We start from the raw sequence: 9,388 nt of genomic DNA, 5'->3' as shown, positions 1-9,388 counted from the left end.
TTCTGGTTACGGAACAAACCCTGCTAGTTAGTTCCTAAAACCTCCTACGTGTTTTATTATACTGAAAGAATGGCATGGATTTAGCAGACAGACAATAGAGTTGCTTTTTAAGACCCAACAGATGCATTCACTTTTCTTTAACAAGCCCACCTGAATCTCTAAAGTGCTGGAGTCTCCCATCCACCCTTCATCTGAGGGGTCATTTCTCTTCCATTATGGTGTAAAGGGACATTTTTGGTGGTTAAACACAGCCAAAGTGTTTGGTTTGTACTAGGGCTGCACGATTATGTGTTTTATTATACTGAAAGAATGGCATGGATTTAGCAGACAGACAATAGAGTTGCTTTTTAAGACCCAACAGATGCATTCACTTTTCTTTAACAAGCCCACCTGAATCTCTAAAGTGCTGGAGTCTCCCATCCACCCTTCATCTGAGGGGTCATTTCTCTTCCATTATGGTGTAAAGGGACATTTTTCGTGGTTAAACACAGCCAAAGTGTTTGGTTTGTACACTGATATAATGCAATTCGTCTGGAGAGCCCTGTTTTGCTTTATAGCTTGAGTTAAAACCTGCTCTGTGTGTTAAACACCAATATTTATGTTTTCTCTAACACTCATCATGGTGGTTTGCCAGAAAATTGTTCGTATGAAGTCTTATTGAACTGAAACGTAAATAAAATGAAGACAAAGTTTAGGCCTTGTATAGATAACCTTTACCCTTTTTATGACTTCTGGAACATGTTTAAAGGGGTCATATGATGCTGCTAAAAAGAACAGCAGCGCGAAGTTGAAGTATTTCCTCAGCGACCAGCACGGATCAGCTCCAGGCATGACGAAGCGATATCGTGTTCTTTTGGAAGGCCAAACAAAGTAGTTTCGCTTTCACAACGAAACACACAGCGCCTTCACGACATGGCAGCGGCGGCAACAATACTACACCGTGAACATTTGGGCGGTGTTATGCAAATCTTCCCAGATAGTGACGTAGGTATGTGGGGGCGTGTTAGAACGAGCCGTTTTAGGTAGGTGTGGCTGACTCTTAACTTTTATAAAGAATATCTCTTTGGATTTGAGACTTTAGTCTTTGCAACTTTACAGATCTTCTTTATGCACCAAGAGCTTGTAACACTTCAAAGAGAAAGGAAAAATTGAATTCGCATCATATGACCCCATTAAAGAACAGGTTTATCTGTCTGTCTATTTATTGTCAATTAAATATAAGCCAGCATACTTGTGTTATGTAACACGGGCACATATGCTGACCAGATTCTTTGGGAAAATACCATAAGCAGTTTAAAACACATGTATAACAAAAAGCTTTAATGTATAGCACCATTAACTGGACTAGTTATAGTCAATATATCAGCCAGGCTGATTGATTCACCTATATTTGGTCATTTTCAGCAGATTAACTGAACAATCATCTTCACTGGTTAACAGAAGGGTTCTCCCTTGTAATTTGTAAAATCTGTCACATTTTGTAAAATTTTCTGTTTTCAATTCTTTTTTATTTTTTGAATTGAGTATTATGTACAGTACATTTTTTGCAGTAAAAAATGATTAATTTGCAGATTTTACATTTAGCTTTAAAGGGATAGTTCACCCCAAAATGAAAGTTCTGTCACCGTTTACTCACCTTCATATTATTCCAAACCTGTATGACTTATTTTCTTCTGCGTAACACAAAAGAATGTTGGTAACCAAACACTATTGGCATCATTGACTTCAATTGTATGGACAAAAAACACTGAAGCGTTTCTCAAAATATCTTCTTTTATGTTCCACAGAAGAAAGTAAATTGTACAGGTTTATAACAAGATGAGGGTGAATTAAAGATGACAACATGTTCAACTTTATTTAATTTCAATTAAAAATAATTGACAATTTGCAAAATTTGCTAGATTTTTGAAACTGACACAAGGGAGAACCCTTAATCGAATTAATTGGTTATTTGAATAATCTGCTGAAACTGACCACATGATACTAGCCACCAGTGTTTTCCCAGTTCAAACCTTTCTGTATATTTGAAGATGTACAAGGTGATATTGCTGAATGTGACTGTTTGTTGCCAGAAGTGACCAAATGCTTGCAGGCAGCATGGAAAACACCTACAAAGTGGCAGTCATACACAAATTCTAATGACGTGTCTCTCCTACACAGTTACAATTAGCAATGTGGAGATAGCCTCACACTAGGGCGACCATACGGGCCATTTTAATGGGACGCGTCCTTGCCAGGATTTCTATATTGCCTAAAATATCCAGGTTTTGGCTGTTTGCACTGTGCAGATCAATTGTTGTATGACATTCACGAGAGCTATAGAGAGCAGAGCAGACGACTCCTTATGCTTTCGAATCGCTCTTGCGGTACTTTGGTGTCATTCAATGGTCGGTGCGCAGCGATGCTTCAAGTCGAACGAACAAACAAACATGTGCGCGTATTTGCATCGCTTTGATCGTTCTCTGTAGATCTCACCTTCTCGCGCACCACGATTGGTCGATTATATACAATACCTGCATATTATTGGTCAAACTACTTTGGATGTTTTAGGCAATATAAAAATCCTGGCCAGGACATGTCCCGTATGAACGGCACATATGGCCACCCTACCTCACACACACTCACACTCCTGTCCACACATAGGATGACTAAGCAGGAACAGTCATCAGAAATGTGAATGCGATTATGTCAGCAACTAAAACCTAGTTCACACTACACGACTTAAAACGTTGGCAGATCGCTGTGCTGTTCAGACTACATGACTTGCTGTCTGTCTTGAAGTCATTGTGGTGTTCATATTACGTGACACTACGTAAATGATCCGCAACAGGGGGTCACACACTACACGAGCTGACAACAACTGTGTCACTCAACGACTCTACATGGTCCCCAACCACATTTTCTCATGAAAACACATGCGAGAAGTTGAACGGGAATGACGCGAAACAAAAAGTGAAACAGGAGTTGTTTATTTGAAAATGGGCGTCGGAAAGAATTTAGTGCTGCAAGGTGTTTGCGCAATGATCTGTTGTGAAAAAATGTGCTCCATTACTTGCATCCAAACTTTTCTTAAAGCTGCGTTGCTGCTGCTGTTTTTCTTCCGCTGACCTCAGCCTATGTCTTGCTCTCTCATTGGCTGTAACTCGTCGCGACACCTGACACCACATGATGTCGAGTCGGTCGATTGGTCCAGATATTTAACATGCTAGATATTCGTATGGCGTCGGCGAGGCATCTTTGATGCGTCGTTGAGTAGTTCAACCATAAAGATTGCCAAGCACTGATCACCTGCTGTTTTTCCCCGATCACAGCCCGACCTGTCGGCGAGCTCGTTAACTTGCAAATCGGGCTTAAAATCCTGTAGTGTGAACTAGGCATAAATGACAACAGCTGGTTCACATGATGAGCATAATATTTTTGGTTTGTTTAGAGCACCATCAAGTTTCAAATTCATAGATGCAATGATCTTTCTTATTCTCACAGCAGGAGATTCTGCACACCGATGCATCTCACAGCCTCCTCGCTGACATAAACTAACATTTTATTTGCTCATAGATTACTAGTTCACAGATGGGGCTGACAGAACTTAATGTTTTGTGCTAGGCTAGCATGTTCTTTAAAGCGAAGTATACTAATAGCACACTTGAATAAGCTTCTTTTTCGTAAGGGGCCTTATCCCTGTGAACAGTTGTCCTGTTGTGTATCTGTGTGTTTTGATGCACTTGTATGTGGCTTTATAGAATTAGGCACACGGTGTACCTATTTGGATTCATTTTGTGTCAGAAGAAGTTGGCAGTTCATTTTATCTAGTAAGCAGTTTTAGTGCATTGAACACTTCTGGTTGAAGGAGTAGTTCGTTCAGAAATGGAATTTGTCATCTTTTTTTCAACCTAATGTCATTACATTTATGATTTTTTCATAAATGTATATCCTTCCTTCTGGTAAGTTGTGTTTGTGTTAAGTTACTAAGTTAAGCTTGAGATCTGAATCAGTCTGATTCATGAGCAAATCTTTTGGATTAGCTTTGTAAATAGTGGTTGACCGATATATCGTCAAGGCCGGTATATTGGCCAATATTTGGCATTTTTAAAATATCGGCATCGGCCGATAAGTTTTCCTGTTTGGCCGATGCGTGTTATTTTGACGGCGCGACGGACTTTTATTTTGACGGCGCTGAGAACGGCAGCTCCTGGGCACACAGTGCTCACATTCTCCCTCTTGTTCGCTGTTGTCGTTAACAGTTCTGTCTAAATACGGATAGAGGTCTGTCTAATAATCAGATAGAACGGTCGTCGTTAACAGTTCTGCCTAATGCAGATAGAAGTCTGTCTAATAATCAGATAGAACGGTTAAACAAAGGAATTAAAATGTATACAAAAAGTCTTATAACGACTTAACGATGTTAAGCTGATCAACAGCTGGTTTAATACTCTGACGGGAGGTTTAGAAACTTGATCGCTTCCCTCCCCATTTTTTCCCCAAGTGTAAAACAGCTGCATTTTCTCATGACCTCATAAAGGCAAACTCTGGCCATGTGTTCCATAGCCTTGTTTCCGTTGCAGCTCCTCCCCTCTGTGACATCATCAGTTCTGTTGCCATGATGAGTTCTGCTCATTATCCAGCGTTCTGTAGTATTAGAGCAGCTTGCATAACTGTTCCATAATCCATTACTAAAACCAAGCTTCCATTATTTAAATGCATTGGGCTAGTTCTTCATACATTGATCTTGATGTAAAGTACTCAGTTACTTAGTAAATGCTCTCTGTCTCTTTCCTTCAATTGATCTAATTGTTCATTGTGGTTTAATTGCTTGATTTGTTAATCAGGATGAAATGTCACTAATGTGTACTATCAAACATTGTCCTCTATGTGTGTGTTTTAAATTAAAGTTCTATCAGTATGTTAATCTCCGATTTTTATAAAGCACTTAAAAACCACAGTTTCCTGGTTCAATGCAGGAATTTCAATTTGACTCGCCCCGTGAAATCATTTATTTGGAAGCCATCCTGTTAATACATCCCAAAGCGATGAATATTTAATGCTGTGAAAGCTAGCATACTCTGCAGAAAGACACATCCTCCCCTCCCATCCACACTGCCCTGTTGCTCTTTGTCTGCGAGAGCATGCAACAGTTAGGGTGTTGTAAACTGATCCGCAGGGTGTAGTAGCGGTTGTAATATCTCTCTCTCTCTCTCTCTCTCTCTCTGCTTCTGTCTCTCTCTCTTCCCCCCTTCCTCTTTGTGAAACAACAGCTGCTCTGCTTCTCCCCCTCCTTCACTCCAAAATTCCCCTCTCTGTCTGTCTCTCCCTTTATCATACCGGTCAGCTCTCCATCACTCCCCCGGCTCTCTTAGATTTCCAGGCTCAATTTAGGATTCAGGCACTCTCTTTGGAGATCGGATTGCTCTGAGAGAATAAGCTGAATTTGAGCCTGAATTTAGGGGGTTTTCCCTGTTTTCTGTCCCTGACAAAAGATCATCATTGTAGCTTACTGAATCATTCTGTTAATGCAGGGATGATTGTGTCACATGATTGTGTTTGTGTTTATGGTTAGAACTTAGAAGTAAATGGAGCGAATTAAGTAGTGGTTGATTGATGGATCAGTATTAGGGTTAGGATTTTTCAATTGATTCGTTTGGTTCAGTACTTCCGATTTGTCCTTGCCCTTCAAATATTTTCACTAGCCTCACTATGATTTTATTTTATTTTATTTTCAAAATGACACTATTATTTTTTATCCATATTCCTCACCATACAGGCAGAGTTGGGTATACCGCGTTACACAGTAACGTGTTACTGTAATCTAATAACTTTTTCTGGTAACGCAGTAATGTAACGCATTACTTTTTAAATTTGTGTAATTTGATTACAATTACTAAAGTCAATATAGGCCTAATTATGTTACTTTACAAATGTAGTGTTAAGAAAAAATATATATTTATATGCCTTTTAAAATCACGTTTTGTGCGGGGTCGACGGAGGCGCCGGCGCGATCACTTGCATTTTTTCATGATAACAGCGAAAAGAACTTAAAATGCTCCGCTATTTTTGATCGTATAAATAAGTGTAATACATCATTTGAATATGTGAAGGGTCTACTTTTATTTGTGTACACTCACAAGATTGTGCTTTTGTAAAATAAAGAAAACAAACCGGGTGCGCTTTCAACCGTCTCAGTCTCCGCAAACTTCTTTCTGAAACGCGTCACTAAAATAAACCAAAACCCAGCGAATACTGGACACACAGGCATGAGAGATATATCTATGGAAAGCTTGAAGTGTCTACGGTTAAATGAAGTAAGTCTTATCTAAAACAAATGTTCTCTGATGAAGTAATCCGTATGAAACCAACGTGAGGTCCAGTCTTTCCCGTCTGAGCTCATTATCTGTAATGTGATCACGCCCCCGCGCAGCGCGCACTATTCATACGGTAATCATCCACGTGAGACGCGCGAGCCTGTAAACGCCCACATCACCTCCGTAAACAAAGAAGCAAGATTCATTTTTAGCATTCAAATATGCACTTCAGTAAAGTTCATCAATACTGTTTTCAATAGTGTTTTCAAATGTTATCAGAACCGTTTTCAATTTATTAAGGTTTTTTCTGTCTTTAATGCTCACACAGTTAAACACAGCCAGCATACATACACTCAGCAAGCAATGTTGTATATAAAACACTGTATAGGCACATTTAAAGATACATTTTTCAATGTTAGGCAGGTTTATACTAAGACTGTAAAGTTTTAGAAATGGATTAAATCTTTGTCAAGTTGCTGTTTTCATACCTTTGTAATATTTTTCAGTCAATATTAAATTACTGAAAGAACTACAATTTTCACTTTGAAGTGTATTTTCTTTAGGTTTGACATGTTTTCAAAGTAAAGTAATTAGTAATCTGATTACTTTTTACATGCAGTAATCAGTAATGTAATCAAATTACAATTTTCAAGTAGAAATCAGTAATTTGTAATCTGTTACTTTTTTTGAGTAACTTACCCAACACTGCATACAGGTATATGATCATTGAATATTTACATGTGTATGAGGATAACTAAGGATAACTAAGAAAAATGTGTTACTTGAAATATTAACATATATTATAACATATAATATATATATATATTATTTCAAGTAACAATATTTTTTAGTTATCCTGATAATAACCCTGATGTATATATGTTATAATATATTTATAATATAAATGTGACAGAAGAAAATATATTTTTATTGAACAATAGACAACAACAAATAATTTATTAGGTATTTAATGTCCAATAATAGCTGAAAATTATACAGCTATAGTGTAACTCTGTAGCAGCTAGGAATTCATGTTTGCTTGCAAGACTATTACAAGTCATTCTCACAATTTCAACAAAACCTTTTCTTTTTTATCCAGCAAGATACCAGTACTTTGGAGACATATTTAAATGAGAATGTGCAAGTGCAACAATAATATTCAGTACATGACAGGAAAAAATGCGTGCAAATCATAACCAGGACATGATCAATGAATGTAAGCTAAAGAGACAAAATAGGGACAATAGGGTAAGTATCCGTTCCATCAGATGGCCTAAAACTCACCCCGGGTCATCAGGACATCCATTGTTGACCCCAGTCTATTTAGCACATGGCTGATCTAATGCCTACAAATAAAATAATTTAATGATAGCACATTAGACCTACACAGTGAATACTAATTATCAAAGACATATATCATATATTTGAAAACAGCAAAATGATCATTATACGTTAACAAAGCTGTTAATAGATTTTGGAACTGTTACACAAGCAGTTTATGCAAATATTTGTTTTATATATTTGGTGAGGAGAAATGCCTTCCTGTAGTCACTGCAGTCACACTGTGTGTGTGTGCACATATGGGTGTGCACTTCATGTGTGTATTTGAGAAAGAGAAAACTTCTCCAGGTCAATTATTCTCAGCCCAGTCCCCTGACTCTGGGTGGGTCTAGTGTTTTACAGGCTACTTAGTCTACATAATGCTGTGTCTGTGTGAGATACACTCTTTCAACAATTCCATCATTCATCCCATCTAAGATAACCTTTAAAAAACGCGATAAACCACAGCCATAAATAATCCACTCCAGGAAGAAATTTACAGATTACCTAATTTACACACACATGCTGCATAGAGATAATAAGAGAGATGCATTGCAGTACAATAACGGAGACATATATGCCTTTGTTTTGCTGATCATATTCTTTATTCACCAGTAGGATCGGTTGGTTTGCACAAGGAAGACTTGTGCTTTATGCAAATACATTATTAACATTCAGTGCAGTTCAAACAGTTTTATTCCTCTTCCTGGTTATTTTTAGACATTTATCTGGCATGCATACTCTCAGATTGATTTGATCAGCTCTGGCGGTTTGAATGCACCTTGTTGTAAGTCACAAATGTGAGACATTGGGAGTGGTCACAGACAGGTGTTTGCACACTGGTTTCCAGGACAACTGCTGAAAATTATACAGCTATAGTGTAACTCTGTAGCAGCTAGGAATTCATGTTTGCTTGCAAGACTATTACAAATGCTCAAGCACTATATTATGCTATACATATATTTTTTTTCTCAAAAATTCCAAGAGCAGTTGTACATCTAGACAAGAGAAAATAAAAATGCCTTCAAAAACAGGAAGCAGCTAAAATAAGGAATGTTCATTTTTAAATAATGCAAAATATGGTTGTGTATATGGGTGATAAATTTTCGCCACTGTCATACCAGCAAAACATTGAATAATAATAATTTACCTAAAATGTACCTAAAATAAAATTAAACTTTTTTTGGACCCTTTGTATGCTCTTTTTGAATGTTGTTTTGAAAGAGTTACGTTTGAACATTGCTGTAGCTATACATAGTTTTGACCCAAGCTCTGGCTCATTGAAGACTGGTGGCAGTAGATCCACACACTCATATACAGCTCAAAGAGGCTCTCTATGGTCATTTTTTTGGTGACAAGTCCTGATGAATTCGAATAGGACCATGTTTAATCTGCCATGTTTGCAGTGTGAAATTTGTTGACTGAGCCAAGCCAAATGGGTTGTGTAAGTGTATCTCTATGCGATAGAAGATTTACTCATGCTTTGAAAAAGAAACCGCCTCAGTTCCATCATCATCATGATCAAGTAAGCCCACATCTTGGCTTGTGATAGGAGCCCAGCCAAGAGAAGCGGTGTGAGGAACACTGCTCAGAACAGATGATAAGAGACTCCTGGTGCAAGTTTTCACCATTTCTGTAAACCTGAACTCCTCTTTTGTTTCAAACCAGTATGACCTTTTTGTATCCATATAATTGAAGTCAATTTCTTCAAAATGTCTTAAATGTGTCAGGTTTGGAACGACATGAAGATGAATATTTTTCATCTGAACTAT

The sequence above is a fragment of the Sinocyclocheilus anshuiensis genome, unplaced genomic scaffold (assembly GCF_001515605.1).
Source record: "Sinocyclocheilus anshuiensis isolate Anshui unplaced genomic scaffold, SAMN03320099.WGS_v1.1 scaffold322, whole genome shotgun sequence".
Classification (NCBI taxonomy): Eukaryota; Metazoa; Chordata; class Actinopteri; order Cypriniformes; family Cyprinidae; genus Sinocyclocheilus; species Sinocyclocheilus anshuiensis.
Note: the sequence above shows the minus strand (reverse complement) of the source record.